The sequence below is a fragment of the Pinus tabuliformis genome, chromosome 4_2 (genome assembly GCF_031772625.1).
Source record: "Pinus tabuliformis cultivar Carrire ecotype Pingquan chromosome 4_2, CPIR1, whole genome shotgun sequence".
NCBI lineage: Eukaryota > Viridiplantae > Streptophyta > Pinopsida > Pinales > Pinaceae > Pinus > Pinus tabuliformis.
In genome coordinates, this window is record NC_142304.1 from 631542007 (window position 1) to 631565792 (window position 23786).

Consider the following 23786-nt stretch of genomic DNA (forward strand, 5'->3'; position numbering starts at 1 on the left):
ATTTGGGATATCTGGTCTGTCCCCTTTCGCTGTGGGCAGTTTTTAACATAGTGAGGTCCTCCACAGCCCCAGCATTGAACTGGAGGTCTGGTCATCCCTTCACCTTCTGGCCTAACAGGCTGCTCACTTACTCTAGATTCACTTATTGGCCTAGCTCGGGGCGCACTTCTTGCTACAGATCTACTGTTTAATCTTTTACCAGCTCCCTTACTTCCACTGATGCGACCTCCCTTGCTGCTTCCAACCATCCGACTGCTCTTTTTGTCATTCCATCTTTTATTTGAAGTATCCCCCCTCTGTTTATTCTGCTGGTAGAAGATCCTTGCTTTACGAATAGCCTCATCCATGGTTCTAGGATTGCCAAACTCAATCCTCTCTCTTATATATGAAGGTAAGCTGCTCACAAACCTTTGGACCTTGGCTTTTTCCTCTTTGATATAGGGTACATAACGTAGTAGAGAAGTAAAACGATTAATGAACTCGTCCATAGTCTGCTGCCCCAGTCTTAAATCATGTAATTCCCTCGCCTTTTCATCGTAGAAGCGCTCAGTCAGGTACCTTTCTTTGAAGTATTTCTGAAATTTCTCCCATGTAATGGTCCGTTCACTTACCCCCTTGACAATCTTGATTTCCTCCCACCACAAGGTTGCCTTACCTTGTAACTGGAAAATAGCCAGTCTCGCCTTCAAGTTATGATCATACTCATACAACTGAAAATATTTGTTCATATTTATTAACCATGCTTCAGCTGCTTCTTCCTGTTCTCCATCGAAATGTGGGGGTTTAATTTTTCGGAATTCTCCCTGCAGCTCCATTCTCTGACGTTTTGAGGTTTGTTGCTCTGGTACATTATCAAAATGATCCTCTTTACCATCTGAATTTTCAGGTTCAATCTGATAGTCTTGTTCTTCTGTCATCCTCTGCTGTTCCGCGTTGGGATTAGATAAAGGTGGATTTTGCCTGTCTGACAAACTCTTCAGAATTCTTTCCTGCTCTACCGTCAAACGCGCGTTGTCCTCTCGCAACCGTGCCATCTCATTTTTCAACTCCTGAACAGTTTCCAGGATTGCGAGGTTAGTACTTCGTGTTTCCTCACCCAACTGTACCCACAGCTCTGGGTTTTCCCGAGGGTTACTGCCGGCTCCTTGCATTTCGTTACTTTTTCTGGCTTAACTGTTAGCTGTTATAATTCTGTGTCTCACCCCTAAATAGACAGAACAACAGTTAAGTAAATTATTAGTTTTTCATATGTATGCATGGTGTATGCTTCTGCACAGTGAAACATGTCATGCTTGAGGCCACAGTGTTGTAACTTGGCTCTGATACCAATTTGTCACACCCCTGTTCATATGAATATACATAGATAAAAAAAAATATTTAAATACTCAAAAGCATACCATATACATAACTTAGCTATACCATATACTTATACTTTGTGCATTGCCACGGGCTCAAACTATATACCCACACTTATGCCAGGCATCGTGCGTAATAATAACCTTATTATTCTACCACTTAATTACTTTGTAACATGTATACATTTGCACCAGGGTATTAAGTTTATGGCGTAACTTGTTTTATGGAGCACCTTTGACTTACAGCCGAACCTAATTATTAAACCCCCTCAGCATACAGCGTACATTTGTTTGGCTCGAGGTCTGGTGGTCCGGCCGCAGCCCTTGCAGGCGCCAACTCATATGTTACTTAAATGACCTCGGTCCACATCAGGACAGGTGGCCATCCAGCCAAGTGACATCTCGGGCTCGGGTTTCTCGGCCTTCCCGCTTCATTTTTCCGCTAAGCCTGGACGGACGAGATCTCATCCTGGAAATGGAGGGCGGGGATTTTTTGTTAACCGCTAGGCTAGATTTAGATCAGGTCTATCAGCTGATAACCTGTCCTTTAAATTAATACTACACTTATGTAGTTATATGAACAATATAACAGTTCTAAGAACCGAAACACAGTTCTTATTTAACCACTGTGGGGTCACTGTAAGTTTCTCATTTAATTCAAAAGGACTCTGAGGTTTAAAACCGTACCTGGTTCACCAGAGTCAAAATAGATACTCAAGCAAGTCACCTGTGCTTCAAGTCTGCTCTTCCACCCAGCCATGAGATCCATCTCTCAGACGGAATTCTCCCCCCGAGCCATCTTGCAGGCCTCAAGCCCTCAACAAGATTTGTGCACCTTGTGCCAGGTTATCTGGTCCTTACCAGACTTAACCAGTTCCCTTTCTCTTTTCCTTTTTCCTTTTCTTGGAAAAGGTCTCTTCTGTCTGTCCCAACAGCCCAGAACTTCCTCCCTACAGCCAAGACTTTTCCTGTTTGGGAGGGTAGTTTCAATCAGTTATTAAAACTGATCTCTTTCTTTTAAATCCACCTCCTAGAGGCTGCCAGCATTTCAAGAAAATATTTAAAATTACTTTTATAAAATAGTTTGTCACAGTTTTGTTTTTAAAACATAAAACAACAACTGTCATACTGTCTTTTACCATAGTAAAATCTCACATTTACATTGTCTGGGGTCATTACACTCCCGTACCTGGGAATGGAAATCGCAGAAATGGGGTTTGTGCCTAGTCCAAGCTAGCCACCGAGCTAGGGATGACACCCCACCTGAAATAACAAAAGGATAGACAAACAAATAAACTCAGGTAGGTACTAGGCATGCGGCAGTCAGTGATATCTCACTAAGAGAATTAACTTGGCTTATCATAACTTACCTGTAGAAAATCCCCAGCAAGAGTGAGTGCGGCAATGTTTTCTTTAGTAGTTTTGCTGGCCGACTCATAACCGAAGGCTGTAGCTACATTATACGAATGACATCAGAAGCTTAAAAAACACAGAATAAAGGTAAAAGAATTATATAACAAAGGCAGCAGAAAATTCATAACCCTGTTCGCTCTTACCTAAGGAGCTTTGTACTAATCGCGAGTAGTTGTTCAGATTCTGCAAGTCGCCTCCGAGATGAGGTCAGACAGAGAAAACTAAACAAACCCTCCAGGTCGGAAGAACGACTAACCCAAATGAGCCGATTTCGAGGCCAGCTACAGAATAGGTTGTTAAGCCACAAATATGCTACATCCATTCACCGTCGGATTGACTAAGGTAATGCCCCTCCGTCAATTCAACGAGATTTACCATGTACAGCACAGGGCTAGGCAACAATTAATTCCCTTGAAAAATGGATAAGACTCATCACCGGGTGGCACATGAAAATTCCGGGCTCAGCTCGGCAGCAAGTGCCTCGTGGAGTGTTCTTGCATCAGGTTTATGATGCATCAAATGCCAGCAGTACGGTGTTAATGTAGGCGGTGGAATGAGTTAATAAATCTTTGGGAGATTCATAGCAATAAGGATTAAATTAAATGTTAATCCCCAAATTTTAATTATATATGTGTGTAAAAAAAATTACGTGTGGAGACATTACAAGTGGTATCAAAGCTTAGGAACAAAACTGTGTGGAGACATTACAAGTGGTATCAGAGCTTAGGAACAAAACTGTGGCCTCTAGGTACTGGAAAACCTGGTACAATGAACAAAAAAAAAAAACTACTCACCCATTGTATTTACAACTTATCTCGTTTTTTTTAATGTGTAAACAAAACAGATAATGTGATGACCTTCCTGTTGTTACTTGTATGTGGTAAGCACAGGAACAACAGACAACATGAGGCGAATAGATAGCGCCTCCCACCAGTTTGGGGGGGGTCAAAGGCCTGCAACAGGTTCCGAAAACAATCCTGAGTTATGGGTTCAGCTGGGTGAGGAAGCACGTAATACCAATATGGCGATTTTGGAAACAGTACAAGAACTGAAAAATGAGATGGCCCGATTACGAGAAGATAATGCACGCTTGATTATGGAGCAGGAGAGGATCATAAAAAGCCTATCTGATAGCAAAAATCAACAGCCATCGAATCCCAGTTTTGAACAGCAAAGGATATCAGGTGAATGGATTCCCCACACAAAACCCGAAGAATCAAAAGAAAGGGACGAGGAGCGTTCGAATAATGCCTCTGAACAGCAGACATCCAAAAGGCATCGGATTGAGTTGCAGGGAGAATTCTGTAAAATCAAGCCCCCGCACTTTGATGGAGAACAAGAGGAAGCAGTGGAGGCCTGGTTGATCAATATGAACAAATATTTCCAGCTTTATGACTATGACCACAACCTCAAGGTGCGGTTGGCCATCTTCCAATTACAGGGAAAAGCCACCCTGTGGTGGGAGGAGGTTAAAATGGTAAAGGGTGTAAGTGAACAAAATATCACCTGGGAAAATTTTCAAAGATATTTTAAGGAAAGGTACCTGACCGAACGCTTCTACGATGAGAAGGCACGAGAATTCCATGACCTACGGTTGGGGCAGCAGACTATGGACGAATTTATTACTCGCTTTACTTCCCTACTTCGTTATGTGCCCTATATACGGGAATAAAAAGCTAAAGTGCAGAGGTTTGTTAGCAGCTTACCGTCAAGTATGAGGGAAAGGATTGAATTTGACAACCCAAAGATGATGGACGAGGCTATTTGCAAGGCCCGAATCTGCTATCAGCAAAGCAAGCAGAAAGGAGATGCCCAGGGTAAGAAATGGGTCGATAAGAAAGGCAGCAAATTCGTTGGGAGCACAAAAAGTAATCGCGGTGGAGGGAGCAAAGGATTCGCCAAGGGGCAAATCAGCAGAAATTCACAGAAAAATACACTCTGACTGCAGCCCCCCAGTGAGTCTAGAACCAATGAACGAACTAGGAAAATAGACAGCGACGGGACAGCAAGGCCCCCAGTCCAATGTTGGCGCTGTGGTGGGCCCCATTACGTGAAAAACTCCCCCCAGCGAAAAGGAGTTGAACAGGTTTCCCAGGTGTATGAATCCTGTACTGTTGGCGATGTAGGACGAACATTGCCAAAGATCAATGCCGCTTTGGAAGACCTCCAAGCAGAGTACCGACCGACCATGGTGGAATTCAAAGGTAAACTCTTAGACCTTGCTGTAAGGATTTTAATAGGCCCTGGTGCAACATTAAGTTACGTTAGTCTTAGAATTGTGGAACATTGTAAGCTACAGCCTGTTAAGTTTAAGACCCCCTGGCTAGTTCAGCTGGCCACAGGGACGAAAAGGCAAGTAATAAGGTCAAAAACTGCCCAATAAAAATAGCAGGACAGTACATAACAATGGATCTAAATGTGCTTCCCCTTGGCTCTTACGATGTACTGATTGGTATGGACTGGCTAGAAAAACACTGGTCCATAATTAACTGTAAGACCAAGACTATCAGTTATAAGGATGAGCTGGGAGTAAAACAAGAGGTGCAGGGGATAAAGCAGCCAGTGCAGCTTCGGCCCATAACTGCCTCGCAGCTAGCAAAATTCATCCGGAAAGGGTCTCAAATCTATGCCATTCAAGTGGGATACGCTAACTCGAAAGACAAAACAGCTACATTGGAGAATATTCCTGTGATACAGGAATTTGCCGATGTATTTCCAGAGGAAATACTGGGATTGCCACCGAAAAGGGACATAGATTTTACAATAGAACTGGTGCTGGGGGTAGCCCCAGTTTCTCGGGCCCCCTACAGAATGAGTGTACCAGAACTAACAGAGCTGAAGATGCAATCATAGGAGCTGCTGGACAAAAAATACATTCGCCCCAGTGTGTCCCCTTGGGGAGCCCCGGTATTGTTTGTGAAGAAAAAGGACGGGACTCTCCGCATGTGTATGGATTATCGCCAGTTAAACAAATTGACAATCAAGAACAAGTACCCTCTGCCCCGAATCGATGAGCTGTTTGACCAGGTGAAGGGAGCAACAATTTTCTCAAAGATTGATTTGCGATCCGGGTATCACCAAATCCGAATTAAAGAAGAAGACATAGCTAAGACAGTGTTTAGAACGCGGTATGGTCACTATGAGTTTGTGGTGTTACCCTTCAGGTTGACCAATGCTCCCGCCACCTTTATGTGTTTGATGAATAGTGTGTTTCATCGGTATTTAGATAAGTTTGTGCTGATCTTTATTGACGATATATTGATTTACTCTCGGACTAAAGAGGAGCATCAAGAGCACCTCAGGATAGTATTGCAAACCCTCCGAGAACACCAATTATATGCCAAGTTTAGTAAATGTGAATTCTTTAAGGAGCAGATACAATATCTGGGCCACATCATCACTAAAGATGGGATTGCCGTGGATCCTGAAAAGATTAGGACCATTATGGAGTGGCCAGTACCCAAAGATGTGGCGGATATCCGATCTTTCATGGGGCTAGCAGGTTATTATCGACGGTTTGTAGAGGGATTTTCAAGAGTAGCTTATCCAATCACATCCTTGCAAAAAAAAGGGAAAACTTTCAGGTGGACTCCTGAATGTCAAAGAAGTTTCAAGCAACTGAAATATCTACTCACCACAGCACCTGTTCTAAGCATAGCCAACCCCAGTAAAGAGTATGTAGTGTGTACTGACGCAAGCAAGGAAGGGGTAGGAGGTGTGTTAATGCAGGAAGGAAAGGTGATAGCATATGAATCAAGAAAGTTAAAAGAGCATGAGCAGAAATATTCTGCTTACAATCTAGAGCTGGCTGCTGTGATTCACGCCCTGAAAATGTGGCGACATTACCTTATGGGGAAGAAATTTCTGTTATTGACAGACCATCATAGCCTGACTAATTATTTCAATCAGCCCACTCTAAATGCGAGACAAGCTCAGTGGGTGGATTTTCTGAGCAGTTTCAATTTTGAGATCAAGCATTTAAAAGGGAAGGAGAATCGGGTGGCTGATGCATTAAGTCGAAAGTTGCAATGCTTATATGAGGTTTCTTGCAGCGAAGGGAAAATCCCCTTCGGGGAGATGATCCAGAAGGCAGCCGAACAAGATGTTGTTTATCAGCTGATAAAACAGCAAGTACAGCTACCGAACAACAATGAAAAACAGCCAGATTATGCTTTAGATGCTGTTGGGAACTTGCATTATAAGGGTAGGTTGTACGTACCCAATCAAAACAACATCAAAAGTCTGATATTAGACGAGTACCATAGAAGTCATTATGTCGGACACCCAGGATATCAAAATATGGTCACTGCACTTCGGAAAGAGTATTATTGGCCGGGAATGAAGAAAGAGGTGGCCAGATACTTGGCTCGATGTCTAGAATGCCAGCAAATTAAAGAAAAACACCAACATCCTACGGGACTGTTACAACCAATACCCATACCGGAATGGAAGTGGGAAACCATTACCATGGATTTCATAACAGGGTTGCCTAAATCAAAGAAGAACAATGACTCCATCATGGTCGTAGTGGATAAACTAAGCAAGGCAGCACACTTTATACCTGTGCAATCTACGTACAGAGCTGTGCAGATCGCTCATGTGTTCATGCAAAATATATTTAAGCTACATGGGCTACCTAAGATAATCATTTCAGATCGGGATGTAAAATTTACATCGGCCTTTTGGAGGACGTTGTTTGAAGAATTGAGAACTCAGTTGAACTTTAGCACGACCTATCACCCTCAAACCGACGGACAAACTGAGCGGGTGAATCAGGTGGTGGAAGATATGTTTAGGGCTTTTGTGATGCAGCAACCAAACAAGTGGGAAGACTATCTTCATTTGGTGGAGTTCACATATAGTAATGGCTACCACACATCACTGGGGATGAGCCCTTTTGAAGTATTGTATGGGCGGAAGTGCCGCACCCCCTCAAGCTAGAGTGGACCGGAAGACAAACTGAGATTAGGCCCTGACATGCTTAAGGAAATGGAGGAACTGGTAAAAAAGGTGCGCTCTAATCTGAAAGCAGATCAGGACAGACAAAAGAACTTCGCTGACCGGAAAAGGAGGTTTAAGGAATACCAGGTCGGCGATCATGTGTATGTGAGGATTCGAGCCAAGAAGAGCACACTACAGTGGAGTGGGAGCTCTAAGTTGGCACCTCAGTACTGTGGACCATTCCAAATCTTAGCAAGAATTGGACCAGTGGCATACCAACTCGCTCTGCCTAGTCACATACGCGTTCACAATGTTTTTCATGTCTCCGTATTAAAGAAATATGTTTATGATCCTAAACATGTAATTAATTGGCAGGAAATTCAGGTGAGAATTTTCTCCAAAGATCAATTTAAATGTTTCCTCCTAAAAGGAAAACTGACTCAGGATATTGCATGTTGCAGGTAGAACCGGAAGGAGAAATCCGGGTCGAACCACTGAGCATTCTCGACCGGAGAGAAGTCATGCTACGGAAGTGGGATATTACCCAAATTAAAGTGCAGTGGCAGCACTTCGGGCCTGATGAGGCTATTGGCATTATGTCTCAGGTTTGGTGCTATGGCACAGGTGTTGTCCTTGATGGAAAATCACTGTTCAGGCTCTCAAAATGATAGAAAATGAGATACCCGCAGGTGCGGTTAACAAAAGCTACAAACCCGCAGGTGCCCCTAACAAGAAGTGCGGGCATACCCGCAGGTTCTCCGAACAAAAGGTGCGGGCGTCAAATTCACTCACTCCAATGCAGAAAAGCGCGCAAACGTGGGAATTTTTATGATTGATCCTTGGTATTTAGTCCGACGTGTGTGATCCTATGGTTTTGGTCCATGGTACTACATCTAAAATAGTGAACCCCGGTTTTTGGGTCCCTTGTATTGGCTTTCTATGGATTTGATCCATGGTTTGAGTAAGGGCTTGCCTATAAAAAGGAAAGGAGATCAATTGGCTAAGCACTTTTTATATGTTGAATATCTTAAGAGGAACAAGATCTGAAATAATTATAATCGGTTGGTGAGTTAGAGTTGAACATGAGCATGAGAAGACAGATCAATTGAGGGGTCGTGATCTCTTTGGCGCATGATCATATCTATGGATCTGACAGTCTGTGGCACATTGGAGGACTGATAATTTGGCTCTATTCAGAGGTCCGCAGGCGATCCACAGCGCAGGTGCGGTGGTACGCAGCTCGGCGACAAGAGCAGGTGCGGAGGTACGTAGTCTAGTAGAAGGCGCAAGTGCGGAGGTGCGCAGTTCAACAAAAGCCGCAGATGCGGAGGTGCGTAGTTCAGCAAACGAATCACGTGCAGAGATCAGTAGTCCAGTAAACGGAGTAGGTGCGAAGGTGTGTAGTTCAGCAGACAGATCAGCTGCGGAGGTACGCTGTCAAGTAAACAGAGCAAGTGCGGAGCTACACAGGGTAGACAAAGAAGAACTGCGGATATTCGCAGGTTACTATTGGTGAAGTTGCAGACTTTTCTTGAAATATTTGTTGGCTGCCTTTTGTCTATTGCTGCTGAATTCTGGGTTTAGATTATTGGTATTGCTTGTCTGGTTACTGCATTCTGAGAGGCTCATTAGTTGATTGTAAAAGGAGATTGGTTGATTCACATGTACTTGATGATTAATTGATGTTCATGGATTCAGTCTGAAAATTAATGAAACGTGGTCCTTGGAAGAAAAGAAGTAGGTCAGCACCTATGTACTAGTAGCTCAGCTAGTACAAGAGCTAAGGGGTTTGTAGCTCCCTTCCAAGAGAGACTGGAAAACGAGAGAGGGTTGTAGCTCTCTGCAGGTTGCAGCCTGCGTACTGGTAAAGGACTGCACCAGTACAGAATCATTGTAAAAGAAATTTCTAATTGAAAGAAGATAGAGACACATTGCAGCAGGTGGTTTTCACCCACATTGGGTTTCCACCTTATATCTGGTGTTCTTTGGTGTGATTGTCTGTTTTTCTTGTTCCTGTTCATTATTATATGGTACTGACATTCAAATTAATGGTCAACATCTGAAGAATAATTTAAATTATAAATCTAAAGGGAATATTGAAAAGAGTTTGATAATACTAATTCACCCCCCCTCTCAGTATTATCTCCAACAATTGGTATCAGAGCAGGGCCTTCAGAAGAAGCTTGATAGCTTGAAGGAAGATCTACCATCATGAGCAACTACGAGAGAGAAGCATTGATTGGGCCACTAATTTTTTATGGGACAAACTTCGTATATTGGAAGGTAAGTGTCACTGCCTATCTTCAATCTCTTGGTACAGAAGTTTGGGATATCATAGATATAGGGTACACTTTTCCGTCAGCAACACCTACAGATCCGGCGGGTAAGAAGCAATATGAAACAAATGCAAAAGCTGTTAATACTCTATTAGGATGTCTATCTCAATCAGAATTCATCAAGGTTATGCAGTATAAATCCACAAAAGAAATATGGGACAAGATTGTTCTGAGCTATGAAGGAGATGAACAGGTAAAACGAGCAAAACTTCAAACCCTCAGAATTCAGTATGAAAATCTCAGAATGTACAATGATGAAAGTGTGGCTAACTATTTCCTTTGTGTAGATGAGATTGTTAATTGTATGAAAAAATTGGGTGAAGAAGTAAAGGAGGCTATTGTGGTTGAAAAGGTTCTAAAATCCTTGTCCCCTAAATTTGAATCTGAAGTCTCTGCAATAGAAGAAAAGGAGAATCTACGAAACCTCACTATGTCACAGCTGCGCGGAATTCTGACCGCTTACGAAATGAGGAAAGGAGGACCATCAGACAGAAGATAAGCTGCATTCAAGGCTTCAGGCAAAGGAGATTACTACGAGTCAGGACATCTATCAAAAGAAGACGAAGAATCAAATTTTGTCAAGAACCTTCAACGGGGTGCTGGAAGATTCAGAGGTAAATTACCTTTCAAATGCTTTGCTTGTGGAAGAGTCGGTCACTATGCTGCAAAGTGTCCTCATAAAGACAAGCTTGATAAAGGTAAGGAACCTGTCAGATGAAACAAGAAACAAAATGTAAATAAAAAAAGCTATTACACTCATGAAGACAGTGATGGACTTTCAAATAGTGACGAAGATGAACAAGGTAACAATTATAGACTCTTAATGGCTTTTGAAGATGATGATTTCATGGATGCTATAGATGAAAAAGGTCTGTATGAAGAGATTTCTAAACTCAATATTTGTTTAGAAGAGAAAAATATGATTATTGATACTCTGCAATTCCAACTGGCTGAAAAAGAAAAACTTCATGAAAAGTTTGAATGTGAAATTGTTGGTATTAGAAAAGAGATTGAGAAAACAAAAGCTCTTAATCTTAAATTTGTTAAAGGATTTGAAACTCTAGATGAGATTATCAATGTGTAGCGTTCTCAACTAATCAAGACAGGTCTGGGATATAATAAAGAAGCATCTCAAGCATCCACCTCCAAAAGCTATCTTGATGCAGCAAGGAGGAGCGAGCAAAGGCCTAATCATCAAGTAAATCAGGGACAGTTTACCTCAAGAATGAACAAATACTATCAAGTAAATCGAGGGCAATCTACTTTAAGGACAAACAAAAGCTACAACCAGCCTGAGGTAAAACCTTCTCAATATGCCTCAAGAATGGATGTCAATAGAAACTACAATCATTTGGCTAGTAGATTTGATAATCACAGGAGTTTCTTCAATGGCCAATGTTTCTCTTGTCATAACTTCGGCCACAAAGCAGCTCAATGTGTTGCCTATAGGACAATCATGACTAGAGAAGCTCAAAAACAAAGAAGTATGATTGGGATCACGAAAAGAACCTACAATAACTTTTCTGCCCTTGAGAATGAAATTGAATGTTCTATTTGTAAGAACTTCGGTCATGAAGATTCTGAATGCAGGAGCAAGTTTCGGCAAACAAAGGAACAAGCCTCATATGCCAAAACATGGAGAATGAAGGAACCACAACTAGAGAGATGTGGTATAGCTTTATATGCAGAAGGGCAAGAAAATCAATGGTACATTGACAGTGGCTGTTCGAAACACATGACGGGTGATAAAGAAAAAATCCAGTCATATTGTGCCTTAGAGAAGGAGAAGAAGGTCTCTTTTGGAAATGACACCCCTGCGCTCATAAAAGGTAAAGATTCTGTTCTGTTGAAAGAAAAGGTCAAAGCTGGAAATGTTATGTATGTTGATGGGTTAAAGCATAATTTGTTGAGTGTCAGTCAGATGTGTGATCAAGGAACGAAGGTAATATTTCGATCAAATGGATGTAGTGTTCGTGATCTTGATACAAGAAAAACAGTGATCAAAGGCATAAGGACTCCAAATAATTTATACATATTCAAAGAAGGACAACATCAATGCTATCTAAGCAAGAACGATGAACATTGGTTATAGCACAGAAGATTGGGGCATCTTAGCTTCCCACAGATAAGGAAAGCATGTAAATACCAAGCAGTTCGTGGTCTTCCAGACATCAAAATTCCTGACAATACAATTTGCAAATCATGTCAGTTTGGTAAGCAAACCAGAACTAACTTCCCTGAGAAGGAAGGATCAGCTAGCAGGCCACTTGAACTTGTCCATACTGATGTATGTGGCCCATCTAGGAAAAGGTCACCTCGAGGAGAAGAATATTTCATATTATTCATTGACGACTTTTCCAGGATGTGTTGGATAGGACTTATGAAGCACAAAGACGAAGCCTTTGAAAAGTTCAAATTGTTCAGAGCCTTAGTAGAGAATGAATCAGATCACAAAATCAAATGCCTCAGGTCTGATAGAGGTGGGGAGTTTACCTCAAATGAATTTTTCGACTTTTGTGAAGAACATGGAATAAGAAGGGAATTTTCTACAGCTAGGACTCCACAGCAAAATAGAGTGGTGGAAAGGATGAACAGAACGATTCAACAAATGGCTCGAGCTATGCTTGATGAATCTGGAACTCTCGCAACCTTCCGGGGTGAAGCCGCATTTGCTGTAGTTGTTATTCTCAACAAGACAAATATTCGGGTGAACATCACTCAAACTCCTCATGAGCTCTGGTATGGTGAGACTCCTTCGGTAAAACATTTCAAAATCTTTGGAAGCAAATGCTATATTAAAAATAATGATGAAAATCTTGGCAAGTTTGAACCTAGAGCAGATGAAGGTATTCTCCTTGGTTATTCTCCTCACAGCAAAGCTTACAAATGTTACAATAAAAGGCTTGGAAGAATTGTCGACAGCATTGATGTAGTGGTGGATGAAAAAGAATACACTCCCAGGCAGGTAAGATCTGAAGACTTCGAAGATGATGAGGATTATCCATCAACATCAAATCAGATTCATAATGAAAAAGAAACCCATGAGGCACCAGAGGAATAGATAAGGATAGAAGAAAAGACTCCATCCAGGTATGTTCAAAAGAATCATCCAAAATCTCAAATTTTGGGGCAAAAGGAGACAGGCATACAAACAAGAAGAACAATTGCAGAAGCTTCAAGCTATTTGGCATTACTTTTCTTGACTGAACCACAAAATGTAAGAGAGGCATGCAAAGATGAATGTTGGGTTAAGGCAATGGATGAAGAACTTGAACAGATTGAAAGGAATAACACTTGGGAATTGGTTCCTAGACCAAAAGATAAGAATGTCATAGGGACAAAGTGGATTTTCAAAAATAAACTAAATGAAAATGGAGATGTGGTTAGAAACAAGGCAAGACTTGTTTGTAAAGGATATGCGCAACAAGAGGGCATAGACTTTGAAGAAACCTTTGCACCAGTTGCTAGACTTGAGGCTATAAGAATGTTTCTTGCTCTCTCTAGCTTTCAAAAGTTCAAAGTATTTCAGATGGACGTAAAATATGCCTTTTTGAATGGAGACTTGAATGAAGAAGTGTACATTGAACAACCAGATGGGTTCATCCTTGGAAATGATCCAAATCTTGTATGCAGGCTCAAAAAGGCTCTCTATGGTCTTAAACAGGCTCCTAGGGCATGGTATTATCGGTTGGATAAATATCTTCATCAACAAGGTTTTATAAAAGGATCATCTGGCAGCAATCTATATATAAAGGTTGATAATGAAAAGTTGCTAATACTTGTGTATGTAGATGAAATCATCTGTGGTAGCAATGAAGAAGACATGAGTCAAAAGTTTGCCTTGGTGATGCAAAAGGAGTTTGAAATGTCCATGCTTGGTGAGCTCACATATTTCCTTGGTTTGCAAGTCCAACAAAACAAAGACGGTATTTTTCTATCACAAACCAAGTATCTCAAGCAGATCTTGAAGAAATATGGGATGGAGGATTCGAAACCAGTATGTACCCCTATGGTGACAGGATGCAGCCTCAGCGCGAATGATGAGTCGGCAGCTGTACATTAACCAACCTATAGATCCATGATTGGAAGTCTGCTTTATTTGACAAGAACCCGACCAGACATCATGCATGCAGTGGGAATTGTTGGAAGATTTCAGGCAAATCCAAAGGAAACTCATCTTCAGTTAGTTAAGAGAATCTTCAAGTACCTTCAAGGAACTCAAAACTATGGCTTATGGTATCCTAGAGATACAGATCTCACACTTCATGCTTATACAGATGCAAATTGGGCCGGAAGCGTGGATGACAGGAAAAGCACTAGTGGTGGTGCATTCTTCATGGATCCTAGATTAGTATCTTGGTTCAGCAAGAAACAAAGCTGTATTGCATTATCTACAGCAGAAGCAGAATATGTAGCAGCTGCATCTTGCTGCACACAACTTCTTTGGATGATGCAAACATTGCAAGACATGCGAATCACTTGTACTCCACCTATCTCCATCTTCTGTGATAATACAAGTGCAATCAGTATTTCAAAGAATCCTGTCATGCATTCAAAGACCAAGCACATTCCAATCAAGTATCGTTTTCTTCGGGAACAAGTGCTTGAACAAAAGATTAAGTTGGAGTATGTTCCCTCTAAGGAACAAGTTGCCGATATACTCACCAAACCGCTGCCCAGGGAGACCTTTGAATACCTCAGGCAAAAGCTAGGGGTAGTTGATGCATCATCTTGCTGTTGAATCTTATCTGTTTCAGAGATTGTTGGTTGTATGCGAGTTTCATATGGGGTATACGCGTACATTCGCTGGTTTATGGATTGGTCAAAGACCAACTGGCACAGGTTCAGGGGGAACATATATTCTTCTAATAATGCATTGTTGGCATTATTGTAGAAGATCTTGGAGGAGCCTGTACAGAAGGAGTACATGGATGCTGATCTGAATATTGCTGCTAATGTTTTGTCTCTATGTCTTATATTTCTATTGTCAAGGTCATGTAACGGCCTATGTCCAGGATGAATGATGTAATGTACTTGGTTGTCATATGTAAATTTCTGATGTAACTCCACTTGGTTGGGAGGATCATCCCCACTTGGTTGGGTGATAAATGTATGTGTAGAATCTTTTGGTGATAGGAAGGTCATTTGATGTATGGTGGTTTATGGTTCTTCTTGAAGAAAATTTCTTTTGCAGATCTGGTCTACAGTCAGGGGGAGCACTATCAGCACAGCAAAACAGAGTTTTCAGCATGTTCTCAGGGGGAGCATAACCCTTTGCCCTTTATGACAAAGGGGGAGAATGACTTTGAGGATCTTGGGGTTGCCATCAAGTCCAAAGGGGGAGATTGTTGGCATTATGACTTAGGTTTGGTGCTATGGCACAGGTGTTGTCCTTGATGGCAACTCACTCAAGTGGCAAATCACTGTTCATGCTCTCAAAATGATAGAAAATGAGATACTCGCAGGTGCGCTTAACAAAAGTTGTGGACCCGTAGGTGCCCCTAACAAGAAGTGCGGGCATACACGCAGGTTCTTCGAACAAAAGGTGCGGGCATCAAATTCACTCACTCCAATGCAAAAAAGCACGCGCACGTGGGAATTTTTATGATTGATCCTTGGTATTTAGTCCGATGTGTGATCCTATGGTTTTGGTCCATGGTACTACATCTAAATAGTGAACCCCAGTTTTTGGGTCCCTTGTATTGACTTTCTATGGTTTTAATCCATGGTTTGAGTAAGGGCTTGCCTATAAAAAGGAAAGGAGATCAATTGGCTAAGCACTTTTTATATGTTGAATATCTTAAGAGGAACAAGATCTGAAATAATTATAATCGATTGGTGAGTTAGAGTTGAACCTGAGCATGAGAAAACAGATCAATTGAAGGGTCGTGATCTCTTTGGCGCATGATCAAATCTGTGGATCTGACAGTCTGTGGCACATTGGAGAACTGATAATTTGGCTCTATTCGGAGGTCCGCAGGCGATCCATAGCGCAGGTGCGGTGGTACGCAGCTCAGCGATAAGAGCAGGTGCGAAGGTACGCACTCTAGTAGAAGGCGCAGGTGCGCAGATCAGTAAAAGCCGCAGGTGCGAAGGTGCGGAGTTCAGTAGACGGATCTCGTGCGAAGATCAACAGTCCAGTAAACGGAGTAGGTGCGGAGGTGTGCAGTTCAGCAGACAGATCAGGTGCGGAGGTACGCTGTCAAGTAGATAGAGCAGGTGCAGAGCTACGCAGGATAGACAAAGAAGAACTGCGGATATTCGCAGGTTTCTATTGGTGAAGTTGCAGACTTTTCTTGAAATATTTGTTGGCTGCCTTTTGTCTATTGCTGCTGAATTCTGGGTTTAGATTACTGGTATTGCTTGTCTGGTTACTGCATTCTGAGAGGCTCATTAGTTGATTGTAAAAGGAGATTGGTTGATTCGCATGTACTTGATGATTAATTGATGTTCATGGATCCAGTCTGAAAATTAATGAAACGTGGTCTTGGAAGAAAAGAAGTAGGTCAACACCTACGTACTAGTAGCTCAGCTAGTACAAGAGCTAAGGGGGTTGTAGCTCCCTTCCAGGAGAGACCGAAAAACGAGAAAGGGTTGTAGCTCTCTGCAGGTTGCAGCCTGCGTACTAGTAAAGGACTGCACGCGTACAAAATCATTGTAAAAGAAGTTTCTAATTGAAAGAAGATAGAGACACATTGCAGCAGGTGGTTTTCACCCACATTGGTTTCCACCTTATATCTGGTGTTCTTTGGTGTGATTGTCTGTTTTTCTTGTTCCTGTTCATTATTATATGGTATTGACATTCAAATTAATGGTCAACATTTAAAGAATAATTTAAATTATAAATCTAGAGGGAATATTGAAAAGAGTTTGATAATACTGATTCACCCCCCTCTCAATATTATTTCCAATAGAGGCCACGTGGGAGGATGAAAAATTTATGAAGCAGACTTATCTAGGGTTGTTTAAAACCGAAGGACATCGGGACGATGTCTAGTTTCAGGAGGGGGAGATGTCATATCCCTAGATTATTGTAAATATTCTTTTATTATTACCCCAGTTAAAAAAGAACATAAATGAAACGATGGTAATTATGATCTGTTGCATGAATTAAGTAATATCTATTTTTTTTGGAATTGGGGAATAATTCCCAGTAACAGGGATGATGTGCAATTTAAAAGAATTAATATATATATATATATATATATATATATATATATATCAAAAGAAAAATAATAAAGAAACGGTTGCAAAACCCTAACCACTTTTTCCCCTCCCTAACTGTGGAATAGGTTCCAAGAATAGGAAAGGGGGAAAAAGGGGAGGACTGCGCTGCAACTAGCTAACACTGTTGTCTTAGAGCAAGCTAGGGGGGAGACTGGTCTTGAAAGACAGTCTCACGGTCGGGTGGAGGACTAGCTGCAGAAGAGCAAGTTGACTGTATTAAAAGGCAGGAGACGAAAGGGCATCTACGGCAGACAACACAGGTATGCGGTTCTGTCCTAAAATTTAAAGAGTGGGGAATGTTAAAAGCACTGTTTGTTGTAGAAAATTTCGCTGAAAGTGTAAGGGAGCACAGATGAGAAGTTTGTTATTTTGGTAAAGAATATTGATCTTGTTAGCTGGTATAGGAGGGAAGACCGTACAAAGGCTAGATATATCTTGTAAAGCTAACCATAACAGTATAAGTAAACTTTTCTCAGAACAATAAACAAAATGTAGGCTAGTAAGTACGGGATACTAGTTGTGGGTGGATAAAACAGCGTATCTATTTGTTGTAAACCAACGAAAAAAATAAAAAATAAAACTTGCATCTGTATTGTAATTAGTATTTCCGTCTGCATATTGGTTCTGATGTAATATATATATATATATAACCAGAAAACATACCCAGTAAATCAAAACTAGGGTGTCGGGCAAGAGAGCAAATTTCCTAAGGCAAGCAGTAAACAGAAACAATCTACGACAGAGCGCTCAAGAAGATCTAGTGTGGAAAATTCAGGTTTTCTTTTGTTCCAAGTGTTATCAAGATTTACCTGAGGGTATTACCTCCGTATGGGAACTTAATTGTCTTAGGGTAGGAATTTCACATGCCTAGGCCACAAATCTGCCCCAGGAAGCAGGCAAGTGTGGGAAGGGCTGTGAGCTTGAAGGAACTTACAATCTGCCCTATCACCGCCGCAGTACGTCGGGACTTGGGCCCATGGGGTAAAAGGGTTTCAGGCATGTATGGTAATGGGTCAAATCCTCTTAAACAGAAAAAGGAAGACATGACACATGCATCGCCGTGGTGAGAATTGTAACCATTGAGCCATGTAAATAAATATTATCCAAATAGAAAGCCAGAAATTTCCAAAACCATTTGATGGAAAGCCACAATTCATAAAATTAAAACACTGAAGGGAAAACCTCTAACAGAAAGCCGTGTAATGGTACTTTCCTTGACATGATTAACATTAAGTTTTCATAAAATCTATCCAATGAAAAACGACAGACAAATGAAGCAGTAATCCTGAGAAAAAACAAGATATCTATCCTTTAATTGGCCGTATGTAAAATGAAATATCTCTCTGAAATGTATAATGAAATATACTCCATATATTTACAAATGTCGCGAATGAGCAGTAAGCGCTTATGCGCATACAATAAGAGTATTCACATACATATAAGACGAGCCGAGAACTATAGTCGGCCTAGTAAAAACAGGCATTATTCGCACAATAAATACAGTGCGGAGCCGCTCCTAAACCATGCCTATTAACATTTACCAAGAAATGGATAACCCTGAAATTTCTTGTAACAAAAGAGCTGTTGCGCTGGCCAGCAAAAGCTGTAGCCAGAGAAACTCCCGTACCTGGGAATGGAAATGGCAGAAATGGGGTTTGTGCCTAGTCCAAGCTAGCCACCGAGCTAGGGATGGCGCCCCGCCTGAAATAACAAAAGGATAGACAAACAAATAAACTCAGGTAGGTACTAGGCATGCGGCAGTCAGTGATATCTGCATAAGAGAATTAACTTAGCTTATCATAACTTACCTGTAGAAATCCCCAGCGGGAGTGAGTGCGGCAATGTTTTCTTTAGTAGTTTTGCTGGCCGACTCATAACCGAAGCCTGTAGCTGCATTATACGAATGACATCAGAAGCTTAAAAAAACACAGAACAAAGGTAAAAGAATTATATAACAAAGGCAGCAGAAAATTCATAACCCTGTTCGCTCTTACCTGAGGAGCTTTGTACTAATCGCGGGTAGCTGTTCAGAGTCTGCAAGTCGCCTCCGGGACAAGGGCGGACAGAGAAAACTAAACAAACCCTCCAGGTGGGAAGAACGACTAACCCAAATGAGCCGATTTCGAGGCCAGCTGCAGAATAGGTTGGTAAGCCGCGAATATGTTACATCCATTCACCGTCGGATTGACTGAGGTAACGCCCCTCCGTCGATTCAGCAGATGGTAGGACGTGCCTGCAGGCCTCGTACAGCACGGGGCCAGGCAACAATTAATTCCCTTGAAAAACGGATAAGACTCATCACCGGGTGGCACATGAAAAGTCCGGGCTCAGCTCGGCAGCAAGCGCCGCGTGGAGTGTTCTTGCATCAGGTTTATGATGCATCAAATGCCAGCAGTACGATGTTAATGTAGGCGGTGGAATGAGTTAATAAATCTTTGGGAGATTCATAGCAATAAGGATTTTATTAAATGTTAATCCGCAAATTTTAATTATATATGTGTGTTAAAAAAAATTTACGTGTGACATTACAAGGATCTTCTCCAACGGATTGAGTTTTATTTTAATTTTGATTTGACTGATCGATTCTGCTAGAGCGTACTGAGCGATGTACAAGAAGAGGGTTGTTTCAATAAGAAGTGCGCTATGTTAGAAGAAAGCTTCAGAAACAAAGTTCCATTCTTAGTTACTGAAAGCTGTGTTTCAGATTTGTGTGCTGTCTTGGTAATTGAAAATGTAGTTTTTGTTGCGTTGTATCAAATTTGTGTATCCCCATAAAGATCGTATCTTAACAGGACTGTTTTTCTGAATCTTGGCAATGACTCTACGATCTGTGCTTACCTTCTTCGATTCAATAAGCCTACCTCTATTAAACTGACGAGAAAATTCATGTAATTGTTGATTCCTGGAATTTAAAAAGGCTTTCGATGTTGTATAGTGATTGTTGATTCCAAGTCAATAATTCTTGAATAGGTAAACATGGTACGATTTGGAACTTGGTAAGAGGTACGTTGTTTGCGAGAACCAGGAACTTTTTTCTGGGGAGGAAGCAGCTTAATTTTATAGTATTTGAAGGTTTCAAATATTTTTCAATTAAGATCTGCTCAGCCTTCTATGACAGCCCAAGCTATAAAATAATAGGTGTATTTACTTAAGGAATTAGGTCATTAGGTCATTGAGTTTGGTTCATTCCAGTTGTCAAAGAAATTTTCAACATTTTCTTTATTTTTTTACCGTTATTTTCGTAAAAAAATTATCATATTCAAAATTATGTATTTAATTACCATTTGGGTGAATTATTAAAAAAGTTCATCATCTTGGTTCCATATTTGTTCTACTCACCAAATTCCCACTTCAATGCAAAATGTTCATACTTTAAACCACTTTCATACATCATTGCAAAAATATCTCACACTACAATACAAATCACTAACTTCTTCTTATGCAGATATTCGTGCACTGCACATTTTGTCACTCACTTTCACTCTACACTAAACTTGCACCTCCACTTTCTCATTCATCTTGAGCGTGGCACTCTTACCCTTTGGATTTGCTCTAATCGAATTATTTAATTATTATATCAAACACCCCTTAGTCAAATCACTTTCAAAAGGTTGAACAAGTGTTATGCAAGCTATTTTCCTTTTTCCTTAAATTTATTTTTTATTATATTAAATTTGTAAATCATATCATACTTGTATAGCTTTGCACAATAATATTGTATTGATGTTTTTCCCTTAATGTATTATCATGTCTTTATGATAATATATATTACTTTTTCCAAATATAATTTATAATTAGAACTCAATTTACTTGCTTTTGACTAAGTTAACTTTAAATGACTCTCCTAAATTTAATGAACTCTAAATTTAAGGAATTTTTCAATATTGCATGCTTTCAATATTAGAACTTATTGAGTTATATTGAACTTTTAATATTAAGTTTAATTTACATTTATTAATATTGATATTAACATCAAAAATTTGAGTCAACAATCAATAATAACAATAAAAACTTAATCATAATATAAAAAATAATAATATTTTCATAAAATTATTGTTCACAATTACAAATTTAATAATATTAATATAGTAAATAAATATAAGATAATTAATTTAAATATATAAAATTAATAACATTTAAATCATATTAATTATTAATAGGAATTTTAATTTAATTATGATTTTAGTTTTAATTATTAGTATTAATAATATTAATATTATTAGTAACATTAACATTACTATTATAAATAATATTAACAACTTTTAGTATTAACGATAATATTAAAAAAATTTGATATTAAATTTAATATTATTATGAATAGTTAATATTAATTTGAATATTCATTATTATTAATATGTATATGAATATTACTTTTAATAATGTTAATATTTTTATATATTAATTTTAATGTTAATTATTGATATTAATGACATTTAATTAATAATATTAATATTATTAATGACATTAATATTATAACTAAAACAATGCATCTAACCTTTAGATTTGTGTTGTCGTCTGATCAGTTAAAAAGTGGGCAGGTTGGAGTTATCATAGGCATCCTAAGGATTTTGGGTGCTAAACAACAAGAGCGTTAATTTACCAAATGGACCCGAAATCCCTTTTAGCAGTGCTTTATTTTTGTTTCGGGTCCGTATGAACAGTTATCATCCGGATGAGTTGATAAAGATTTTTGGGATCTCATGACTCCAAAGGATTTCGGGCAATTAAAAAGCTCGAGGGTTATCTCCGATATCGGACCCGAAAAAGTTTAGAGAGCTAGAAAATCTTCATTTCAAGTCCGTTTAAAAAGTTAAAGGGTTAGCATCATGGCTACCCGAGATTACCTTTTATCCATTGGATTCGTTGATGGTTGATCGAATGGTTGATCGATCTTTTGGTTATGTTTGGAACTGTTTGTGGGCCATAGGCACGGTTACCAAGTTTTCTTTTGACATTAATATTATAACTAATATTAATATTAATATTTATGAAAAATATTAAAAACATTTGGTATTAAAAATACTATTAATAAGTTTTAATTTACAATATTCTTCTTCTTTATTATTATTATTATTATATTTTCATATTAATATTAATTATTTTAGTATTAATATAATTCACATTAACAACATTAAATATAAATAAAATTTTAATATTTAGTTTTAATATTATTTACGAATATTAATATTAATATGAAAATTCATTATAGATTATAATATATAATATAAATATATTAATATTAATATTACTTTTAGTATTATTAATATTTATAATTAATATTTATGTCAATATGAAAATCAACCATGGTCAATGATGGCCAACCATGTTTATTTTAGGGTTTATAATATTCATTCAAACATCACATTGTGAAAAAGATTGTCTCAATATGAAAATCAATCATGGTCAACTATGGTCCAACGTCACATTGTGACAAAGATTGTCACAATATGAAAATAAACTATGGTCAACCATCGTCGACCATGGTCAACCATGGTCAATCATGGTCAAACATGGTACAATGTATCATTATGAAAAATATTTTATCAATATGAAAATCAACTCTGATCCATCATGGTCAACCATGGTCAATAATCATGGTCACATTGTAACAAAGATTGTCTCTTGGTCCAACAACAATAGCCATCCATGGTCAACCATGGTCCAATGTCAATTGTGACAAATACTGTCTCAATATGAAAATAAACCATGGTCAACCATAGCCTCACATTGCATTCTGACAAAGATTGTCTCGATATGAAAATAAATCACGAATAACCATGGTCGAACGTCGCATTATGACAAAGATTGTGTCAATATGAAAATCAACCATAGTCAACAACGGTCAACCATGTTTATTTTTTGGTTTATAATAGTTATCTAACGGTTTATATACCTAGGGTATATAATATTATGCCCTTAGATTTGACATTATTCCCTTGGGTCTATAATCGCCCCGGTTTTTAGTATTAATTCGTTTGTTTATTACTCACTAGGGTTTATAATATTAATCCCTTAGGTTTATTAATCTAAGGGTCCATATTCCTAGGGTATAATATTATCCATATGGTTTATAATATTAATCCTAGCATTTAATATAAATCAATTAAGTTTATAATCATGGTCAATTATGGTCAATCGTGGTCAACCATGGCCCAATGGCACATTGTGACAAAGTTTGTCTCGATATGAAAATCAACCACTGCCAAGCATTGTCATTTACGGTGAACCATGGACCAATGCCACATTATAACAATGATTGCCTCAATATGAAAATCAATCATTTCCAACCATATTCAATCATAGCCAATCATATTCAACCATAGTCAAATGTTGCATTGTGACAAAGATTGTCTCAAAATGAAAATCAATCATGGTAAAACATGGTAAATATGAAAATCAAGCATGATCAACCATGGTTAAATGTCACAATGCGATAAAAATTGTCTCAATTACGAAATCAGCCATTATCAACCATAGTCAACCATTATCAACCATGCTCTAATGTCACATTATG

The 23786-nt window shown here is 39.3% G+C and overlaps 1 long non-coding RNA gene across 2 annotated transcripts; it reads right to left on the minus strand.

The window, feature by feature from the left end:
• Positions 1–2534: 2534 nt before the first annotated feature.
• On the minus strand, positions 2535–19512 carry LOC149170939 (uncharacterized). 2 transcript variants are annotated; one of them, XR_016259517.1, is made up of 5 exons: positions 19267–19512; positions 19081–19156; positions 18900–18973; positions 2726–2802; positions 2535–2618 (listed from the first exon to the last, which is right to left on the minus strand). It is a non-coding gene; the product is annotated as an uncharacterized LOC149170939 (long non-coding RNA). The 2 variants fall into 2 exon arrangements; XR_016259516.1 differs by having other exon boundaries at positions 19081–19162; positions 19267–19488.
• Between the last annotated feature and the right edge of the window lie 4274 nt (positions 19513–23786).